Source organism: Equus przewalskii, chromosome 5 (genome assembly GCF_037783145.1).
Source record: "Equus przewalskii isolate Varuska chromosome 5, EquPr2, whole genome shotgun sequence".
NCBI lineage: Eukaryota > Metazoa > Chordata > Mammalia > Perissodactyla > Equidae > Equus > Equus przewalskii.
The window spans coordinates 8,205,697-8,228,027 of record NC_091835.1 but is presented as its reverse complement, the minus strand read 5'-3'; the positions used below and the strand labels follow the sequence as shown (position 1 = coordinate 8,228,027).

At 43.7% G+C, this 22,331-nt stretch overlaps 1 protein-coding gene and 1 pseudogene across 6 annotated transcripts in view; one reads left to right on the top strand and one right to left on the bottom strand.

The window, feature by feature from the left end:
* TTLL4 (tubulin tyrosine ligase like 4) overlaps positions 1 to 16,019 on the bottom strand; it is a 31,281-nt gene extending 15,262 nt beyond the window's left edge. For 4 of the 6 annotated variants that reach the window (XM_008536849.2, XM_070618267.1, XM_070618266.1 and 1 more), the window contains exon 1: positions 15,719 to 15,989. The gene's annotated coding sequence lies outside the window, so the exon portion shown is untranslated. Of the gene's footprint in view, positions 1 to 15,718 lie in introns of all 6 variants that reach the window. The other 2 variants (XM_008536846.2, XM_008536847.2) reach the window with 2 other exon arrangements.
* Positions 16,020 to 16,263: 244 nt separating this feature from the next.
* Positions 16,264 to 20,488, top strand: LOC103561965 (large ribosomal subunit protein eL37 pseudogene; annotated as a pseudogene).
* The last annotated feature ends 1,843 nt before the right edge of the window (positions 20,489 to 22,331 follow it).

Genomic DNA, 22,331 nt, shown 5'->3' with positions numbered 1-22,331 from the left:
CTTACTTTCTAAATCAAATTCGCAAAATATCCTCCAGTTTTCACAGTTGCAGGGAAAGGTGTGCCTGCTTTCATGACACCCTCGGGGGAAAAAACAAGACCCTGCTGGAAGGCATTCACCTGGGATAATTCTGAATGGAATCTTGGCATCCTCATCAAGTGTTTTCAGAGCGGCTAGAGGCAAGGAATCAGCAGAGAATTTTTTTGCTCAAGTTATATTTAAAACACAAACTTCAGTGGGGAGAGGACTTGTTTTTGGTAAGAGAATAATGGCCAATGAAGAGCCATGATTCCTGTCTACAGCTACAGGAACTGTTGGTGTCGTCTACCAACAAAAAGTCTGCCGACGTTGCGTGACGTCCCCCTCTTTTCTTGCAAAGGCTGACCTATGTGGATTCGTTCTCAAGGAGAACACAAAAAACCACAACTCATCACTGCCAATATTCAAAGTGAGAGTGGGCTAAAAAAACATGAGGCTAAAACTGATTTTGATGCCAGTAACCTCAAATTAAGGGGACAGAAAACGGACCTCCACCGAGTCCAAACTATGGAAATTCTGTGCAGGGGACAATAATATTCTGTGTCCTTATGGCAGAGAAGCATACACAAGGGAAGAGTCAAATGCCGCTGTGACTTTACAAGGCCATGCGCGTGTCCCCCCTCAATTATCCCTAAGCTTCAGGTACGAGACAAAAGCCAGGCTGGAAACACTCTTGCACTGTCTACACCGAGTCCCTTCGTGGGTGAAGCATCAAGAGCAAGCCACCACCTTCTCACCAGCACTGTGGCCAATCCCACCTTCCCTGACGGCCACGGGTGCTCGCTGCACACCACCTCAGGGCTGGTGAGGAGAACTCTTCCTCCACACACTGGGCAATGTCTGCTCTGTTTTAGACCGTATGAATTCTCAGTACCAGCAATACTGAATGCACGTGGCCTGGCATCTAGCTGGCTTGACTTCTAATCCAAATAAGGAAGAGGGAGACGAAGGACACACTCCCATCCTCCTCAGAAGCTGCAGGTGGTCTGCTCCCAGGCAGGGTGTGAAGCCAGCCGGGCAAGAGCCAGAGTCAAGTGGATTCTCTTCTCTCTGACTAACAGGATTCCAGCTCTCACACATCCCTGCAATGGCCATTTCCTATTCCTTGTTTCCTCCCATGGTTCCCAAGATGTGTAGGATGGCAGTTTGCAAAAGGGCTGCCTGTCCTCCTAGAGAAGCATATCTGGAGGGACCAAGCAGGGGAGAAGAAGTTTCTGCAACTCTCTTTCTGGGCAATAGCTCCACAGCTAGTAAGAGACATCCAGGGTTGGCTAAGGTAGCTGTGTCAGGAACTGCCAAGCAAAGACAAGGCTGTCATGTCCGATACTCTAGACAGAGCAGCTTTAAGAACATGAAGTCAACAGTATCACTCAGAACAGCATCACATACAAATGCTCCAACCTGCTCTCACTGTTTCTGGTTCAAATATAGTGTCTGGTTTAGACAAGGAAATGATGGTTGCTAAGGCAACTCTGTTCTTTCTCCTGACAGAGATTCCTGATGAAATCAAAGCTCCACAGGATGGGGAAGCAGAGACCTAGTGAGAAAATTCAGGTAGGCTGGGTCCCTGCCCCTGACTGCTGCCACACCTCCTTTTCCTGTATGCTGCCCTCAAGAGCAGTGCCACTCAAGTGCCAGGGAACGAGCCCACTGCCCTAAAGGAATGAGGAGTGACAAACTTTAAAAAGCTTTAGAAGGTCTAAAATAGAAGAAGTAGAGGAACTGAGAAAATAGTTTCAAAATCTAATACACTGAGCATAGTGGTTTCTGCCATAAAGTCAAAGTCCAGATGGCACCCAGACCCCACAGACAGCATGTACCCTGAAGGTAGCTTTGCTGCGACGTCATCAAACCTGTCTCCTGTAGGGGACTCTGGGCTCCTGACGCAACGTTGGGAGACCCTTCTTCCAGCCCCCCTCAAATTTCTAAGTGCACTGTGATGATACACACTTGGTGTGTCTGTGTGTGCCTTCAGAATCCAAGAGACAGGTTGCCCATCTCCCAGGAAATATTTTAGGATGAGACATCAAAGGAAAGACAACAAGGAGTAAAGGTATTTATATATGTAGAAGGCCTCACACAGGCCACTAAGGGAAGCTTTGTTTCAAAAACACCCAACTTAAGCAAATCTAAACTCAGAGTAACTGGTGACAAGGTAAATTAAAAGGATTCACAAGTTCCCTTATTTTCATTCAATTTACATAAATTTTTTAGTCACATATATCCACTCCACAAAGGTAAGCAAAAGCATTCATACTTTCTCTAAGTCCAAAGGATCCACCATCAGTTGACCCTCCAACCAAGAGCTTGTAAGTATCTTTAGGAGCCAATAAACTGACCTCATCTGGAAAATAACATTTTCCAGATCTACTAACCTACACCTTTCTTGCTCCTACACACTCTCCCTGGAGAACAGGAGGGCTTAAGGGGCCAAGAGGGGGCGCAAACACTAAGCTATATGTAGCCTGGAGAGTTCAATTTAGAAGCAAATAAGTCTGTTTCCGGCTAAGTTTCTCAATCAAGGTCCAAACAGCAAAATGCCCAGCTGAAAAGAAAGGTGAGCTGAGGGGAAAGCAGCTGAGGAGAGAGTTCTGGGGAAGAAAAGTCCTTCTGAGACAGCTCTCAGGACATTGGAATATATTTACATAAAAACAAAAGTCTGGAAGAACACACACTGAACTACCGTCACGGTTGTCCCGGGGAGAGGGGCAGGGGTGGGTGGGCAGTCGGACACTTTCGCAGTTGACTTCATAGGCATCCATGTTGTCTGATCTTTCGCAAACAAGCGCGCAAGGCTCGTGTGGCGTTTCCTGAGAGTCGCCGGGGCGCTGCTCCTCCTCTCAGCCACACTGCTTCAGCACAGCCACCCCCGGTGACTCGGGCCAGGCAGCGCTTGGAGGAACAGTGGACTGCATGCACTACTGAAGCCACACAGCTGGAATGTTTGGGACGAGATGAGAGAGGAAGTGCCGTGACCCCCACTGGGTGCTGGGGAGATCAAATCAGAAAATCACACAAAACACAGTGCGTGGCCCACACTAAACACTCAAGGGATAGTAGTGAGCATGCTCCTTATTACTGGCACCAAATGATCTAACTTTCTCCCCTCGGCCCTTTTCTCAAGCTGCAATCGGGGTGGGGGGGGAACACACAGAGCAGGCAACAATTATCCCCACCACAAAATTTCAGCTAGTACAAGTTATGCTCTTTTATAAAAAGACATAATTGTCTTGCTATTTGGGGACTTCTGTGAAATTTACTATATTTACCAGGAATGAGATTCTCAGCTGCAGGTGTGATTTGGCACTAAAAAGCAGCTGAAAAGTAACTTGGGACATACCAGGAGAAGACTCTCGCTTCTGGGTCTTCTTGTTTTTATAAATAGATGGTTGGGATTTCTAAAAACATTGGATGAAGAGAATTAAAAAGTGCTTGTTACTCACCTAGTGCCCAGACCCTGGTTTCTAAACACCATTTGTCAATAAAAGGAACCAAGGAACCGGGGCTCCTTGAAAAACAGCTGGGGCAAGAAAAGTATCAGATGAGACTGAAACATCTTATGCTGCCAAAAGTAAGGAAATGCTCAAAATTTGATAGGGTTATGTCATAATATCACAAGAACAGCTAACATCACACTTAATAGTGAAACACGAGATGCTCTCCCCCTAAGACTGGGAACAAGGCAAGGATGTCTACTCTCCGCATTTCTATTCAACACTATACTGGAAATTCTAACCATTGCAGTAAGGCAAGAAAAAGAAATTAAAGGCATATAGATTACAAAGGAAGAAATAAAACTATATTTATTTGAAGGAGACATGATCCTGTATATATTTGAATAAATATTTCACTAAAGAAGATAAACAAATGAGTAATAAATCTATGAGAAGATGATCAATATCATTAGTCATTAGGGAAATGAAAATTAAAACCACAATGAGATACTACTACATACCCACCAGAATGGCTATAATCAAATAGATTGATAGTGATAAAGTGTTGGCCAAAATATGGAGAAATTGGAACTTTCGTATATTGCCAGTAGGAATGTAAAATGGTACCGCCACTTTGAAAAACAGTTTGGCGGTTTCTCAAAGTTTAATATATAACGACTTAGCAATTCCACTCCTAAATATCTACTTAAGAGAAATAAAAGCATATGTCCACACAAAGACTTACACACAAATGTTCACAGCAGAACTTTTCATAATAGGCAACAACTAAAAATAATCCAAATATCTATCAACTGGCAGAGGAATAAACAAAATATGATATATCCATATAATGGAATGCTACTCACAAAAAGCTGAGAACTATGGGCTGGCCCCGTGGCCGAGTGGTTAAGTTCGCGCGCTCCGCTGCAGGTGGCCCAGTGTTTCGTCGGTTCGAATCCTGGGCGCGGACATGGCACTGCTCGTCAGACCACGCTGAGGCAGCGTCCCACATGCCACAACTAGAGGAACCCACAACGAAGAATACACAACTATGTACTGGGGGGCTTTGGGGAGAAAAAGGAAAAAATAAAAAAATCTTTAAAAAAAAAAAAAAGCTGAGAACTATGATACGTGCAACAACCTAGATTAACCTCAAAAATGTTATGCTAAGGAAAAGAAGCCAGACACAAAAGACTGCATATTGTATGACTCCATTTTTATAAAATTTCTAGGTAGAAAATAGACTAGCGGTTGCCTGGGCTGAGAGTAGGAACAAGGAAAGACTGCGAATGGGACAAGGGAAGCTTCTGGGGTGGTGAGGGTGTTCTAAAACCAGACTGTGGTGTACAAATGTACAAATTTACTAAAAGCAACCAAACTCTACTTTTACAGTGGATCAGTCAATGGTATAGTATGCAAATTATACCTCAATAAAGCTGCTTCAAAGCAGAGGGCAAAGAGGCTCCCTCTGACCAAATCTCGGACAATTTGAGAAGCAAAATAAAAGAGTTGCCAGATTAAATAAAACAAGGATCCATGAATCCATACCAATATAATAAAAGAATAAATGAATAGATGGAGGAGAAGGAACAAGTCTTTCTTACAGCAGAATTCCAACTAAGAAGTGATATTAACAAGAACAGAAAATCACCAATGACGACCACCACAGTAGTAACTGCTTCAGGTAAAACTCATCAGTGGATCCTAAAATTGGTGGGTGAAAGGTTATCGGGAAATAAGATAATTATATTGTCCCAAAATATCTCTCCACATTTATTCATTACAAAGGGAAAAAATCAGGGACTGGCCCGGTGGTGCAGTGGTTAAGTTCGCATGTTCCGCTTTGGCGGCCCGGGGTTTGCCAGTTCGGATCCCGGTGCAGACATGGCGCCGCTTGGCAAGCCATGCTATGGTAGGTGTCCCACATATAAAGTAGAGGAAGATGGGCACGGATGTTAGATCAGGGCCAGTCTTCCTCAGAAAGAAAGGGGAGGATTGGCAGTAGTTAGCTCAGGGCTAATCTTCCTCAAAAAAAAAACAAAGGGAAAAAATCCTAACTTTACAGGGGAGAAACCCAGCAGACACCACCTTAATCAAGTGACCAAAGTTACCATCATCAGTAATAGCATAAATTGACATCATGTGCCTCATGACATGATGCACTGAAGGGCACAGCATCACTGCTGTGATTTCTTGCCAAAAACACATCACCTGAACGCATGAGGAAATATCAGACAAAGCCAAAGTGAAGGTCATTCTACAGAATAACTGGTCTGTGCTCTTCAAACGTGCCAAGCTCATTAAAGAAAAGAAAGGCTGAGGGACTATCCAGATTAAAGGAGACTAAAGAGACATGACGACTGATGCAACGTGTGACCCTGAAAGAGATAAAGGACACTGACAGGACAACAATACTTGAAAAAGGTGGATCAGATGATGGCATTATAGTATATGGTATTAGATTAATGTTAACGTCCTGCTTCTGATCATTGTGCTTGGCAATGTAAGAGAATACCCTTGTTTTAGGAAACATTTAGGAAACATTCAGGAAACATTCAGATGTAAGGGGGCATCATGCCTGCAACTAACTCCAACATTTCAAAAAACAGTCACAGTTCACATATGAATGAAAAATAAAGGGAGTGTGGTAAAATACTAACATTTGATAAATCTGGGTAAAGAGAAAATAGGAATTCTTTGTACTATTTTTGCAAGTCTGACATCATTTCAAAATAAAAAAGTTTAAAAAAAAAAGTTATTACTACTTAAAGGGAAGCTTGGTTTTCCTCAGACCAGGAGGCAGGCAGCACAAATCAGTATCAACTCTTCTTCAAAATTAGACTGGCAGGAACGCCTCCTACCGGTGAATGATTCAAGCCACTGAAATCAGACTCACTCTGTGCCCCACCACCTGAAGCAGGCTTGACTGGGGGATCTACCCGTCATCCCTATGGAGCAAGAGCTGAGGTCACATGCCTTATGAAGGGCCTTACCCTGAACTCTAGCCTTTTCAACATAGCCACTGGTGGCCACCTTAATACTAACGAGCTACCCGGCACGCTCCACTGTAAGCTGCCAGTGAACCTGCAAACTCTGGCTCGAGGAGTTGAAGGAAGAAGGCAAACGCCAGAGCCTGGCAGATGAAGTGTAACAGAAGCACCTCCTCTGGGGCCGTCAACACACAACGTGGGGCAGGGTCTCCAATTTTTAACGGGGAAATGCTCTTTAACCCCAATCCTTTGTGAAAACCCCACTGCCAACAAAACACAAATCCTCCTCTCGCCTTTAACTGAGAAAGCAGTTGCTGTCAGCAGCAAGGTGAGAAACAGGAGCCTAAAGGAACCTAGAGGCTGAGTAAGGACATCAGGGCTAGAGTTAAGGGAAGAAGGGGACAACGTGGGAAGCTCAAGGTTTTCTATGATCACTGTTATTCAAGGAGGGAACAGGTTATCTTTTAATCTTGAAATTAGATGGGAATGGCAGATTTAGTAAAGTCATGCTAAGTGAAGTGGTAAGAGAACTAATGAGACGAGAATGGGTCAATCACAGTCCTCACTTACTCAACCATTTAGTCAATTCACCTCTCAGAGCCAGGGCAGAAAATAAGCGGCAACTGCACAAAGACGACTTCAGGAAAAAAATATCCAGGAGGAAAGGGCTACGTTCTTGGGAGGGTGCTGATGCAACACAGAACTCCCAACTCGCCCTGTGGCACCGATTTCACCCTGACCTCAGCAGACCTTCACTTCTGTTCACTCACTCCATCAACAAGTCTTTGTGGCTTCAAATATGTGCCCCTGAATCCATCTCCTCTCCTCCATTTCCACCGTTATCACCTTAGTCCAAGCTACTATCATCTCTCACCTGCCGCCTTCCTGGCTTCTTCTCTTACCCCTTCTTAGAATCTGGTCTCCAGAAAGCGGCCGTGGTGCTTTTTTTAAAATGTAGCTTAAAGCCATCTGATGGCTCCAAGGCCTACGTGACACGACTCCTGACTAGCTTTCTGACCTCATCCAGAGCCACTCTGCCCCGTCACCAGGCATGTTCCCACCTGTGTCCCCAGGATCTTTGTTGTTCCCTCTGAAACACTCAGATCTCTGCACGGCCAGCTGAGTTCCCTCACTCAGTATTCAGTTAATATCACCACGTCAAAGAGGCCTACCCCGTCTACCCTAATCATGCCCCACCACTAGTCGTTCCCCATCACATTACCTTGTTTTAGTCTGTTTCGCTCCTCCACTATCTAAAATTACTGTATGTCAACATTTCCTTATAATTGCCCACAGAAACAATGAAGGAATAAACAAAAACTGATATTTTTTAAAAGGTTACCAATGCGGGGTGAGACTTACCTGTGCATACCTTTTTCTATCATTTTAATTTCTGAGCTATATATCTAAATCACCTAGTCCAAAACCACATTAAATTTTAAACTAAAAACTTCAATCATTTACGCATTCCTTTGCTATTTGTCTATCTTCTCATTTAGAATGAAAGCCCTTTGAGAACTAGGACCGTTTTCACACAGTGTATGCCCATTCCGGAAATGTAATCAGGGCTCATTAAATATTTCCTGAAGAACAAATGTACCTACAACATGTATGACGAGCAAAGCCACCAGCTGGACATCTTCAGATTCCACAGGTGCTCCTCTCCCCCAACCGTCTCCTTGTTGCTACTTCTTTACTCAGTGCAGGAACTCTGCCACAGCCACACCCAACTCCTTTAACAGTGTAGTGCGTTCTCCTCCTGAGGCCCCTTCTAAAATCCTCCACAGCTCCTCTCTTTCATCCCCTCTCACATCAAACCAATCTGCTCTCACAAGTTCATCTATTATCTGCAGGTGAACAGCTACTTTTCGGACCTGACCTCGCTCACGCTTCATGTCCTCATCACCAAGGGTCTGCTCCACCTTTTCCACACGCGTGTCCCACTACTTCAGTCCAGCTCGTCACACTACCTCTGCACTCTTTTTTTTTTTTTTTTTAAAGATTTTATTTTTTCCTTTTTCTCCCCAAAGCCCCCCAGTACATAGTTGTGTATTCTTCGTTGTGGGTTCTTCTAGTTGTGGCATGTGGGACGCTGCCTCAGCGTGGTCTGATGAGCAGTGCCATGTCCGCGCCCGGGATTCGAACTAACGAAACACTGGGCCGCCTGCAGCGGAGCGCGCGAACTTAACCACTCGGCCACGGGGCCAGCCCCTACCTCTGCACTCTTGACCTTCCAGTTTCAGTGGAACCTTCTTTCTCTCAGTCGCCAAAGAGGAAAACTTAAGTCACCTTTGGCTTCTTCCTTTCCCTTATTCTCCAAAGCCAGACCAGTCACAAAACTTAAGAGACTCTTTCTTTACAGCATACCTCCTCCTTTTATCTCCACCACCACCCTAGATCTAGACTATTGCCACAGCATCCAGACTGAAGTTTGTGTCTCCAGGGTCCATCTTCCCTAATTCCATGCTGTAGGCAACTTTGCTAGATTAACTTTGCTCAAATATTACTTGATGAGGTTACTCCCTTTCTAAAAATTTTCCGAGTCCCCACTAAATATCACCGTAGCCCACTAACCACCTGCATCAGAATAACCTGGGGTGCAGATTCCCCAGCCCCACCTTCAGGGAGGATTCAGTGGGTCTGGGGTGGCTGGGGCCAGGAATCTGCATTTTTAACAAGCATTCCAGATGCTTCTCACGTGAGTCAATAAATAAAATCCAGACATCTTCGCTTAGGTTGAAAGACCCCAAAGTCTGGCTTCAGTCCTTTTTTTAAGGCCTATTTCCATTTCCTTCCACCTTGAACACTGCTATATGAACTGGGCCAGTCTTACACTAAACTGGAATAAACCCCTTTCAAACCCGACTGCAGGCCTTTACTCCACTAAGCCTCTTCCTCCTGAATTCTTCCATATTTTATTTACCTTTTCCAGGCCCTGCTCAAGCCCCACCCTACCCATGAATATCTGCTGGGTATTTATTCCTCTAACTTGATACTGTGCAAAGGCTATCTTTTACTACTGCTCTCTCTCCACATGGATATGCTCATAAGCTCCACGATGGTTTTCACAGGGGCGCCCTGCGTATCTCCGACAAACGCAGAGCTGTTCCGGCAGAAGGGGGAAGATCACTGTCCTAGCCTGGCCTCCTCCTCAGCCATGTGGCCTAAGTCTTCTCCCCCAACAACTTCAGGGGCACTAATGCCTCCTAGAACAGAGTTTAAAAACAACTGACTTGGGGGTGATTAATACGTTCAACATCAGTTATACCTCCATAAAGCCGTTAAAAATAAAACAAACAAAAAAAAAAACCTGACTAAAGGGATAAGAAAGGAAGGTTAAGAACTGCAGAGCATTCTAAAGATAAACTAAATGGCTTCCAACATCCCTTTCTTTCTACTTGTTTGGCTGGCTCAGCCCAATCCCTAATCCCCCACCCTCTCAACAAGTGCAGGACTGTTGCAACAGCATCCTGACTGATGTCCCTGGCTCCAGCCGCTCCCCTTCTAGAGTATCCAGCCTCAGGAATCTTAGCATCCTGCGTTGTCATCTTTATACAGCATTCAGAAACTGCCTATCTCATTTTACCTTCCACTCTTTGTGGGGTAATTTTGCCGCAAGTTTCCTCCTTAAGTGAGAGTGAACGATAGGCAGCCTATTCTAGAAAATCTATGGCTGATGTCTCAAACCATCAAGTCTCCAGGGGCCAGACCCAGGCCAACTTTTACAAGGTATCTCTTTCTACAGAAAGCAATTATTCATTACCCACTGATTAAATCACTGTCCTATATTACAGTCTGTGGCTCTTGGGATCTGCAGTTTCCTTTTCCTCCTGTTCCCTCGGTCACCAGGGGAACTCAGGACATCAGAAATGGTTCAGAGTCTACAAGTCACAAGATCTCTGACGAGATGATCTTAATTGCTCAATACTTATGTTAGAAGATAGAACTGACTTCCTGGAACCAAATAGAATGGGGAGGAGTGTAGGAATCAGCCCATTTTCTCTCTCCAGATAAATCCCAAGAGCTATATCTCCCTAAAGAAAGCTGGAGGAGCAGTGAACTTCCTTATAGCCCTCCCGAGAAAGGAAGGTCAGCGCCCCAGCCCTAGTGAGAAGGGAGGGGCAGCAGCAGTTAAGATAGGCAGCTCTTGTGGAACACAGGTCAGTGATGCAAGCGGAGTGCACAAACCTGAGGGGAAACACAGCTTACTGCAGCTGGGGGTGAGGGAGGTAAATCCACAACTACTGAAAGTGAAAATGCTGAAGGCTTCACGTAACTGGGTGACTAGCTCTCCTGAAGCCCTGACCTTTATCAGCTTCAGAAAGAAACCTCTTTCCTCCTCCTCAGGTGAGCTCTAGAGCAGTGATCCTCGAAGTATGGTGCACAGAACCTGAGGGTCCCTGAGACCCTTGCCGGGGTTCTGCTAGGTGAAACTATTTTCATAACAAAACTAAGACGGCATTGGCCTTTTTTTTTTTTTTTTACTGTGCTGGCCTTTCCACTGATGGTGCAAAAGCAATGATAGGCCAAACTGCTGGTGCCCACGTGGGAATCAAGACAACGGCGCCCGGTTAGATCCTGCACCACCACACACTTCTTCATCGCACAGGGAAAGAATCAACGTCAGCCTGACTTAAGGACGTCCTTCACGACGCAGTAAAAACTGTATTAAATCTCAATCCTTGAGTACATCTAATATTCTGTGTGACAAAATGAGAAGTACACACAAACCGCTTATGTGGCATACAGAAGATGGTGGTTGGCTCTAAGTAGAGCATATATTATACGACTGAATTGCAGGATTTTTCTGTGGAACACCATGTTTACTTGAAATAATGAATGACACACGTGATGGTTATTCAGACTTTGGTATTTGGCAGAGATTTTCTAGAAAATGAAACAAAGTATGCCTGTCACTTCAAGGAAAACAACTGGCAGTATCTGTCGCCAATGATAAAACCGGAGCTTCCAAGAGAAAATTAGAATTTTGACAAAATTCTATCTGCCACCATAAGCTTGACAATACTTATACTTCCCAATAACCTAACCGGTTTTCTGAGAGGGGTGATAATATGAATATGATTTTTTGATACTGTATAATCAAATGTGGCAACATTTGGAAGATCTGAATAACTCAGTAACTAATTTTGCAAACAGGAATCACCCATGGGTAAAGGACCTGGTCAACTGAGAGACAGACCAATGGATTTCAATGTAACAAAGCATGAAAAGTTGGCTGATGTCATTTCAGATCCACATTGCTACTAACTTTCACAAAACCACCCCTTGACAGGTTTTGTGTACCAAAGAGGAACACCCACAATTATCTGAAAAGGCAATAAAATACTCCTCCCTTTTCCAACTAAATATCTGCATGCAGCTGGATTTTCTTCATAATTCAGCCAAAACAACTCATCACAATCGATTGAATGTAGAAACAGATAGGAAAATCCAGCTGTCTTCTATTAAGCCAGACATTAAAGAGCTTTGCAAAAACAATGACACTCTTCTCACTAGTCTTTTTGAAACAACTGCATTTAAAAAATGCTAGTTAGGGGCTGGCCTGGTGGCCAAGTGGTTAAGTTTGTGTGCTCCACTTGGGCGGCCCAGGGTTTCACCGGTTCGGATCCTGGCATGTACATGGCACCACTAATCAAGCCATGCTGAGGCAGCATCCCACATAGCACAACTAGAAAGACCACAACTAAAATATACAACTATGTACTTGGGGGGCTATGGGGAGAAGAAAAAATTAAAAAAAAAAAAAAAAAAACATTGGATCTGAGTATAAATAAAACAAGTCAAATGGGAGGGTAAAGCTACTTATGTTAACTTGTAAATGGGTTTATTATTTCTAAATGAATTAGTATTTCCATTTCTAATATGGTAAATATCAAGATAGATAGATATCCCACATTCAAAAATATATTGAAGACCCCAAAAAGCTTTTGAAGTGCATAAAGGAGACGAGTAAGTCTGAGAACCTCTGGTCTCGAACAGCACTGCCTATCCAGGATGTCCATGGGGGTTCCAAGGTCCTCTGGATTTCAGGACCTAAGAGAAATGAGCACTCTCAGCATTTGTTCCAAAATGCCAGATCTGGCTTTCCAGTTATGCCAAAGGAGAGGATGAGAAGGTTGGGGCATTAAAGAAAATTTTTCTCTGCATTTCACTGATAGACAGAAGCACCTGATCCCATGCTGAAATCCAGGGGGGCCTATGAGCAGACAATTCTAAGGCCATAGAAGGAATCTAGTCGGGAAAGCTAAACTCAACTCCCTATCATGACGATCAGACCCTGACGTTAAGATTTCATCTACATACGGTTTTTCAGCAAGTGACAACTTTTCATTTACACATTCACTTCTGTATATGGATATAAATTCTCTGCCCCTCTTCTTCCATCCCTTTTCCTCCACCCACCTTTCAGTGTTGGTATAATCTTCTGAGCTCAGTCTTCTCACTGTGCCTGGCACACAGTAAGCACTCAATAAATGGCAGCTAAAATTATTACCACAAACTCTCCCAGGGCAACCACTTCCATTCCATGACCCCAACCACCTCCTACCTTCTCAACTTTCTATCATGATCCAGGTCTCTGCTGTGAGCACCAGGCCTACAAAACGACCTTCTGGGCCCTTCTACCTGGATGTGCTGCCGGGACTTCAAGTTGGCATGTCCCAGGTGTGACTCCTTTATCTTTTTCCTCAAAGCTGCCCCTCCTCCTAATAGTTCCTTCTCATCACCACGCACCTGGTCACTACAGTCGGAAACCTAGGATCATTCCAGACTGCTCCTTGTCCCACTCTCCTTACATTTACTTTGCCACCAGGTTTTGTCAAGTCTACCATCTTCAACATCTCTAAACCCTATCCATTCCCAATGCGACCACCATAAAGCCTTCATCATTTCTAGCCTGCTCTCTAGTTTTCTCACTGGCTCCCTGCCTCCAGTCTCAAATCCTTTCTCCTCAACCCACACCCTGACTCTACAGTCATCTCAGACACAAACCTGAGGTTATTTTCCTGCTAATTATCTTTCTGTTGTTTTCCTCCAACATACTCTCAAGTGGTTTTACTCATACATCCCCAAAAGAACTTTTTTTTTTGAAATATATATTTTCTGACTCTTTGAGGTTATAGGAGACTCTTTAAGATTTTTTATTTTTTTCCTTTTTCTCCCTAAAGCCCCCCAGTACATAGTTGTATATTCTTCGTTGAGGGTCTTTCTAGTTGTGGCACGTGGGACACTGCCTCAGCGTGGTTTGATGAGCAGTGCCATGTCCGCGCCCAGGATTCGAACCAATGAAACAGTGGGCCGCCTGCAGTGGAGCACACGAACTTAACCACTCGGCCACGGGGCCAGCCCCAAAAGAACTTTTTAAAGCATGTATTCCTTGCACATCTTAAAGCTGAATTCTAAAATTTTCATCACAAGTTTAAACAAGTTTATTCTTTTGTTAAGAGGTAGAAGGTATTAAATATTTTATAAAAAGAAGTTAACGATTAACTGCAATTGGAATAAACATTTCATGACTTGATAAAATAAGTTTTAACTATCTTATTGAATAACACACACCTAAAGGAAATCTCTTTTAAAAGTTTTTATCCAAGTTTTATCCAATACAGCTTAAAAAACCTGTGGTCCCAAGAAAACATTCCAGTCACATTTAACTGTTGTGTTCTTCTGAATTCAGAATATTCCAATAAGGAACAAGCAATGTTCTTTAAACACCCTAACAGCCAAGTGTATCAGACAGAAGAGACAGGAAGCCTTCCGGGTCTTTGAGGTAACTTAATGAGTATTTCCAGAATATTCTTTGTTTGGCAATCTGAGGTTTTTACACTCAAGACAATACACTATGGTAAACTTTGGGAAGTGGGTCCTCCCCTTTTTTTGTAAGGTCAGTTTTAGACAGTTCATTTGGAAGCTGAGGATCTGGAAATTGATTCTTCTACAGCCACCGGTGCAGGTGTATCCCTTGAGAAGTATTGGGCCTAAATCACCCCGCTTGAAAACCACTGCTCTGGTGGATACAGTTCTACCACTTTAGCAAAACATCCGAGGCTCTTTGTGATCTAACCCTCATTAACTCCCCTCCTGCTGTTTGCCTGGATGGCTCACTGCAATCCAGCTCAGGTCTGTCAAACGTTTCCAGTAGTCTTTTAAACCCTTGCTGTATCTTTTCTAAAGCTACTTTGTACCTGCAATGTCTTCTCACCTCTTTACTCCCAGAAAACACCTGATAATTTTTCAAGGTTCCATTGGTCCAATCAATAAGCAGCTGGTAACTTTCTGCACACCAAGGGGATGGTTTTTATGCAAACAGTGTCTCAGTATTTATTGCAAGAAACGAAGGACGGGATGAAACACTGTCCCAAAGGGTTCCCCCGCTACTCGTTGATTGGCTAAACCAACAGTTGCTGAAGTTAAGGAAGATGTGATCTGGAATATCTGAGAGAACAGGGATGACTCCATAAAGGAAAAATTACAAATTTTCTAGATCCAGAATGGGAATGCAAAGACCAGGGAATGAGGATAATAGTTTTCCAAGTAAGTCTGGGTTAAATAGCTTTCTAATGTTCTCTCAGAGCGCACACCACACAGTATGACAAATGCTTGTTTACTTGATTACAATCTCGCCTAGACGACAAGCTCGGTGAACACGCCTGTCTTGTTCACCACTATATCCCCTCAGCGCCTTCCATAGCGCCCTGGTTCTATAAATATTTGTCAACGTTTATTAAAAACTAGTCAACAACCAAATGGAGGAATGGATGGATGGATGGATGGATAAATGAAGAGTTAAATTCCACAGGATCTCAGATCTTGTTTGAATCTCTATAGTCTAGGAAAGTATTTCTCTACAGATACTGAAGATGGGGAAGTAAAAAAGTGGGGATCCACGTTAAATTCAGCCGCGAAGCCTGAGAGGAGCTTGGGCGCACACCCAAGCGAGGAGAGTTTAAAGCGCAGCGCGGCGGGAAAGAGGCGGCACGGAGGCCCCGGGCGAGGGGATGCTGCAGGTCCGAGCACCCAGCTAAGTTCCCGGGGCGTGGCCGGGGACGAGAAGGGGTCCCGGGGGCGCCCAGTCCTGCCCAGGGAGAAGGCCGCGGCTCCCTCGCCCCCAGGGGATAGCAGGGCGGCGGGCAGGAAGCGGGGCTGGGGACCCGCGCGAAAGGCCCCGGGCGGAGGGAGGGGCGGGAGAGTCGGGCCGGCAGAGGGTCGCTGCTCCAGCTCCGCGGCCGCACTCACCTAGCGGACCTAGCTTCGCCCCGGCTCGGCGCCGGCTCCGTGCTGCTTCCTCCCGTGGGCTAATGGGCGGGCGGGCGGCCTCAGGCGCCCCTAGCAACCACGCACCGCCACGCGACTCGCGCTCCCAGCCGCCAGCGCCGCTGCCGCCTGCCACGCACTGCGCGCGCCCCCAGCGGACGGACAGAGGGCCTGGAAGGGGCGATAGCGGCAGGAGAGAGGCAGGCGCGCGGAATCTCGGGGGTTGTTGGGCCTGGGAGGGCGGGCCGTCAGCGGCCTCACGCACGCGCAGTCGCTTCGATGCGGGTGGGACCAGAAGAGCGGAATTCTGGGAGATGTAGTCCTGAGGTTAAATCCCTCCATTCTGGGACTCCAGGACTCTTCCTACTCTGGTTCTACCTAACACCGATGGACTCTTTCTTTGGCCGAGCCTTAGTTCGCTGCTCTGAAGTCAGAGCTCAGCCTTTATTCAAGAATTTTCTTAGTAGTTCTTTCCAGTAAAAGCCTTTGAGTTTGACCCCAGGAAAGGAGAGATCGCCAGATCCGCAATGCTTCCCTTCAACTCTCCTTCTCCTAACCCCAACCCTCCAACAGGGTACAACTACAACCACCTGCTTTATGGGCTTCAGGTGAGAGCTTTAGGAAACACTGACTCAAGTCATTATCTCCACAGGCGAGACAGATCGTACTCCCTCAGTCTCAGATGTCCTAGACCTAATGGATTTGAAGATCTAAAGAGAACTGGAGGGTGAAAAGATCTTTCCTAAACAGTCAGCTACAGAAATAAAGGGGACAATAAAAGGTGAAACTAACCTAATGAAAATAATCTGAACCAGAGTAAGGACGCCAAATAAATGTTTTAAGTAACAGTCATTGATGGATGCTAAACCCATTAGAGGGTTACGGGGGGAGTTCTGCACTGGAAGAGTGTATCTCCTGTATATTTTAATCAATCTTAGATCATGAAACATGGGACAGCTATAAAAATGTCTCCTGTTATGATGCAATTTGAGCTACACAGTAATATTTAGGAAGTAGTGTATTTTTGTCAAAAAACAAAAAATTTAATCTGAATCTAATCAATCTTTTGGCTCCAACTTCCAGTCTATAGGAAATAAAGAAAAACAATTAAATAGTACCATGAGAAAACAATCAGACAAACCCAGAATGTGGGCCAATGTACAGATGAATGACCTCTTTCTTCAACAATTTCAGAGTATAAAAAAAAGAGTGAAGGGGGGCCAGGCCTGTGGCCGAGTGGTTAAATTCGCACGCTCCACTTCAGTGGCCCAAGGTTTCGCCGGTTCAGATCCTGGTATGTACATGGCACCACTCTTCAGGCCATGCTGAGGCAGCATCCCACGTAGCACAACCAGAAGGACCTATGACTAGAATATACAACTATGTACTTGGGGGCTTTGGGAAGAAGAAGAAGGAGGAAAAAGAAGAAAGACTGGCAACGGATGTTAGCTCAGGTGCTAATCTTTAAAAAAAAAAAGTGAAGTGTTGTAGATTATAAGAGACATAACAAATGCAATGAGTGAGACCTTGTTTAGATCCTGATTCAAACCAACCAACTGTAAAAAGACATTTTTGAGACAATGGAGAAATCTGAATATGGACTGGGGACATTAAGAACATAGACAATGTTAAGAAACCATTATTAATTTTGTTATCGCAGTTGACTGAATGGTGCCCCTCATCAAAAAAAAAAAATACATATCCACATCCAAACTCCAGGAACCCATAAATATTATCTTATATGGCAAAAGATGTGATTAAGGACTTTGAGAGGATGCTTTTGAGAGAATTAGGAATTTTCCTGGATTATTTGGGTGGGTCCTGAACCAATAACAGTGTCGTTAGTGAGGCAGAGGGAGATATGATAGCAGAGAGAAGACTCAAAAGAGGAGGAGGCAATGTGAGGAGGCAGAGCTTGGAGGGATGTGGCTCCCAGCCAAGGAACGCCTGCGATGTTCCTTCCAGAAGAAGGTGGAAGAGGCAAGGAATGGATTCTCCTCTAGATCTTTCTTAGGGAATGGGGTCCTTCAGACAGCCTGATTTCAGACTTCTGGCCTCCAGAACTGTGAGAGAATAAATTTCTGTTGTTTTAAGCCACTAAGTTTGAGATAATTTGTTCTGGCAGCCACAGGCTACTTTGACATTTTGGTTATTTAAGAGAATACCTTTGTTTTTTACACACATACAGATTTTTGGGGGGGATTAAATGATATGATGAAGGGGGGTTTAGTTTTGCTTTAAAATCCCACAGCAAACACCACAGTAGCAATGAGCACACCTAGGCACCCAGGGCTTAGTTTCTAATACCATTCTCCACAAAAAGGAACAAGGAGGGCCGGCCTCGTGGTCGAGTGGTTAAGTTTGTGAGCTCCACTTCGGTGGCCCAGGATTTCTTGGTTCGGATCCTGGGCGCGGACATGGCACCACTTGTCAGGCCATGCTGAGGCAGCGTCCCACATGCCACAACTAGAAGGACCCACAACTAAAAATATACAACTATGTCCCAGGGGGCTTTGGGGAGAGAAAGGAAAAATAAAATCTTTAACAAAAAAAAAAAACGAACAAGGTCTCCTTGAAGAAATGGCTGATTCTAGGACTAGGGCAGGAAATATACGAGATGAGCTGAAGCATCTTGTAGTACCAGACATAAAGGAAATGTTCTTAAAAAAAAAAAGAAAACAAAAACCCCACATTGGTGGGAATATGTCACAGGAGCTAATCAAAAGGACGCCCAGTGACCAACGTTGGATCAATTTGAGCAACAAAATTATGTAAAGTAGTAGGTGGTTTATAACCCAAAGTATAAAACAAATATCCATGAGTCTCTGGTATAAATAAATGATTGAGTATGTTTGCAAACGTGGTAAAGAGACAACTCTCCTGGGCAGAAGAATTCCAAATAAATTATGTAGATACTCTGCCCTAAAGGAGAGGAACATAACCCCCCACTTCTTAAGTGTGGGCTGTGCAGACTGACTTCTTTCCAAAGAGCACAGTATGGAAAGGGGGGTGGGCAGGGCAAAAGGAGTAACAGTAGAAAAATCTGACAAACACTACTTCTGTCACGTGATCAAGGTCAACATCAACAGTCATAAATCATGTAGATAGCATGTACCCTTGACAAGTGATGAAAATGGCACTTTACTTTTGTGATCTTCCTCCCCAAAACCCATAACCCCAGTGTAATCATGAGAAACATCAGACAAATTCCAATAGAGGGGCATCCTACAAAATAGCTGACCAGTACTCCCCAAAATTGCCAAGGTCATCAAAAACAAGAAACTTCTGAGAAAGTGTTACAGCCAGAGGAGCCTAGGGAGACGACTAAATGTAATGTGTAATGAAATCTTAGAACAGAAAAAGGACATCAGGTAAAAACTAAGGAAATCTGAATAAAATTCAGGCTTTAGTTAATAATATATTGATATTGGTTCATTAAGTATAACAAATGTATCACAATAATGTAAGATGTTAATAATAGGGAAACTGTTTATAGGGGCAGGGTATAATATATGAACTCTGTACTATCTGCTCATTTTTTCTGTAAATCTAAAACTGTTCTAAAATATAAAGTCTATTTTTAAAAAAACCAAAAAACCTACAGCAACAGAGACCTGCCCAGCCCACCATAACCTACTGATCAGAGGTAACTTCACCAATAATGGGGAAAAGCACCATCACCAGCCTCCAGATAGGATGTGCTAAGAAGACATTTCAGCATTTATGTAGTGTTTCTGCTAAAAATGTATAACCTGAATCAAATCACAAAGAAACGTCAGAAATACCCAAATTGGCCTGTACTCTTCAAAATGTCAATCAGTGTCATAAAAGATAAAGAAAGGATGAGGAATAATTCTAGATTAGAGGCTAAAGAGGCATCACAACCAAACACAAAGTGGGATCTTGGGTTGGACCCTGGACCAGGGAAAAAAATTGATATAAAGATATTATTGGAACAATTGGCAATATTGGAATATGGGCCGTAGATTAGTTAACAGTATTATATCCATGTTAAATTTCCTGATTTTGTTAATTATACTGTGGTTATATAAGTTAATATCCTTGATCTTAAGAAATTCCCGCTTACGTATTTAAAGGTAAAAGGGTATGATATTACAACTTACTCTCAAATGGTTCAGAAAAATATGGTACAACTAATTGTGGCAAAATGTTAACAATACTGAATCTGGGTGAGGAGTATATAGGAATTCTTTGTACTATTCTTACAACTTTTCTTTAAATTTTAAATTATTTCAAAATAGAATGCTTTTTAAAACTATAGCAATGACAAAATTTTAAAAAATAATAGGTAGCTCTCCTGGCCTCTGGTCTCGGCTGCAGAAGCGAGCTGACAAAGGGAACCTCATCATTGGGAAAGCATCTAAGACACACAACTTGTGCTACCACTGTGGCTTTAAGACCTGCCACGTTCAGAAGTCAGCCGGTGGCAAATGTGGCTACCCTGCCAAGAGGAAGAGAAAGTATACCTGGAGTGTCAAGGCTAAAAGACAGATAGCGTCGGTACCAGTCGAATCAGGCACCGAAAGATTGTATCTCACAGATTCAGGCACGGATTCCGTAAAGGAAAAACACCTACACCCGAGACGGCAGCTGCTGCAGCATCCAGCTCATCTGAAGGAGTTCAGTGATTAGTCACGCAATGAATGTTCTGGTTTAAAAAAAAAAGAATAGGTAGAAGCAGTGTGGCAAATGTTGATAGCAGCTGAATCTGTGGGATCAGGTATGGGGGTTTATTATGCCACTCTCTCTACTTTTACATGTTTGAGAATTTTAAGCTCCCTCTTCTCCCAAAAGTCAAAACACATATACACTCATACACACATAAAACTAAACACAGGCACAAGTCCTCAAGCCTTCCAGACATTCTCTGAATTCCAGGCACTACTCAGACCGTCCACTTCACATCCTCTCAGCACTTGGTGCAATGATCGCGAGATGTAAAATTGTTGACATATTTCTAACCCTTTCGATTGGATGCTCCCAAGGATAGGAACATGTTTTATTATGCTTCCTCATAAAACTATTGCTTTATACGATAGCCTAAAAAGTTTGGATGTATATTTAATTTCTCTACATCAAATTGTTTATGGACCAGATAAGCATGATATTTCAAGCTATTATTTAATGAATTGTTTGGAAAAAAATAATTTTCATAAGGTAATTCTCCCTAGTTTATATTTTAGAAAAAATACCCATATTTCAAAATACAATACTGTATTTGCCTAAATTCAGACAAGTCTTAGTGAAGTACTGTGGTTTTGTTAAAAACAAAAACCAAAGTTCCGATCTGTTAGCGATGTATACCAAAGTACTTACGGGTAACTGTTTGTTGCCCAGGATTTGTTTTAAAATACCTGAGTAAAAAAAGAATAGATATGGTAGCTGATGAAGCTGTGATGGGCTTCACTGAACGAAGCTCTCTACTTTGGTGTGTGTTTGCAAATTTTCAACTAATATATTTAACATGTTCAAAACGGAACTCGAACTTTCACACGCACTACCACTCTGTATTTCAGTTAATGGCAGTTCCATCGTTCCTATTGCTCAGGCCAAAAATCTTGGAGTCCTCTTCATCTGCCTTCTTTAGTGCACGCCCCCACATCCAGTCACTCATGAAATCTTATTTGCTGTATGTTCAAAACATCTTCAAAATCTGACTACCTTTCACCACTCCATAGTACCACCCCGGCCAGGCCACCATTCTCTCACCTGGATGATTACCATAGCCTCCCAACTGCCCACCCCGCCTCCCAGCCTCCCCCACTCCTCAGCGTCCATTCGCACCAGAATGAAGAGTAATTTGTTAGAACACAAAGTGGATCACATCATTCCTCTGTTCAAAACGCTCCAATAGATCCCTGCTCCCTCCAAAGTACAAGGTTTACAAGGCCCACGTGTGGTCCCCATTACCTTCCTGTCCTCATCTCCTACTCTTCTCCCCTTTCTTCACTTCTTCCACCCAAACCGGCCTCCAAGTGGCTCCTCCAGCACGCTGGAGCCAGCGCTGGCAGGCGTCCATCTCAAGGCCTTTGAAGCGATCATCTCTCTGCCTAGGTTTCCCTCTGACAGCTGCCCTGCTCATTCCCTCCTCTCCTTCAAGCCTTTGTTCAAGTGCCACCTTCTCAGTGAGGCCTGCCCCGACCATCCAACTCAGCACACCTCATCCCCTTTCTCTGCTTTATTTTTCTCCAGAGTTTTTATCACCTCCCTACATACTATATATAATTCAACATTTTAATAAGTTCACTGTCTCCCTGACCAGAATGGAAACTCTCTGACAGACAGGCACTGCTTTAGCTCCTGTACCTAGAACAATATCTGGCACAAAGAAAGCATTCCATGAATATATGTTGAATTGAATTGAAATAATCTGGATAGGAGGAAATTATGGTGGTCTCTAGAAATAATGTTACTTTTGCTAAAATATAAACACAGTGAGCAATGAAGATGACAACTAAATAAAATTCCTTATAAAAATAAAGGCACCTTACTTGTCTTTCATTCCTAAAACAATTGGAATTTGAGGAAGAACAAAAAGCAGTCTCCCCATTTTATGGATGGAGAAATAAGGGCC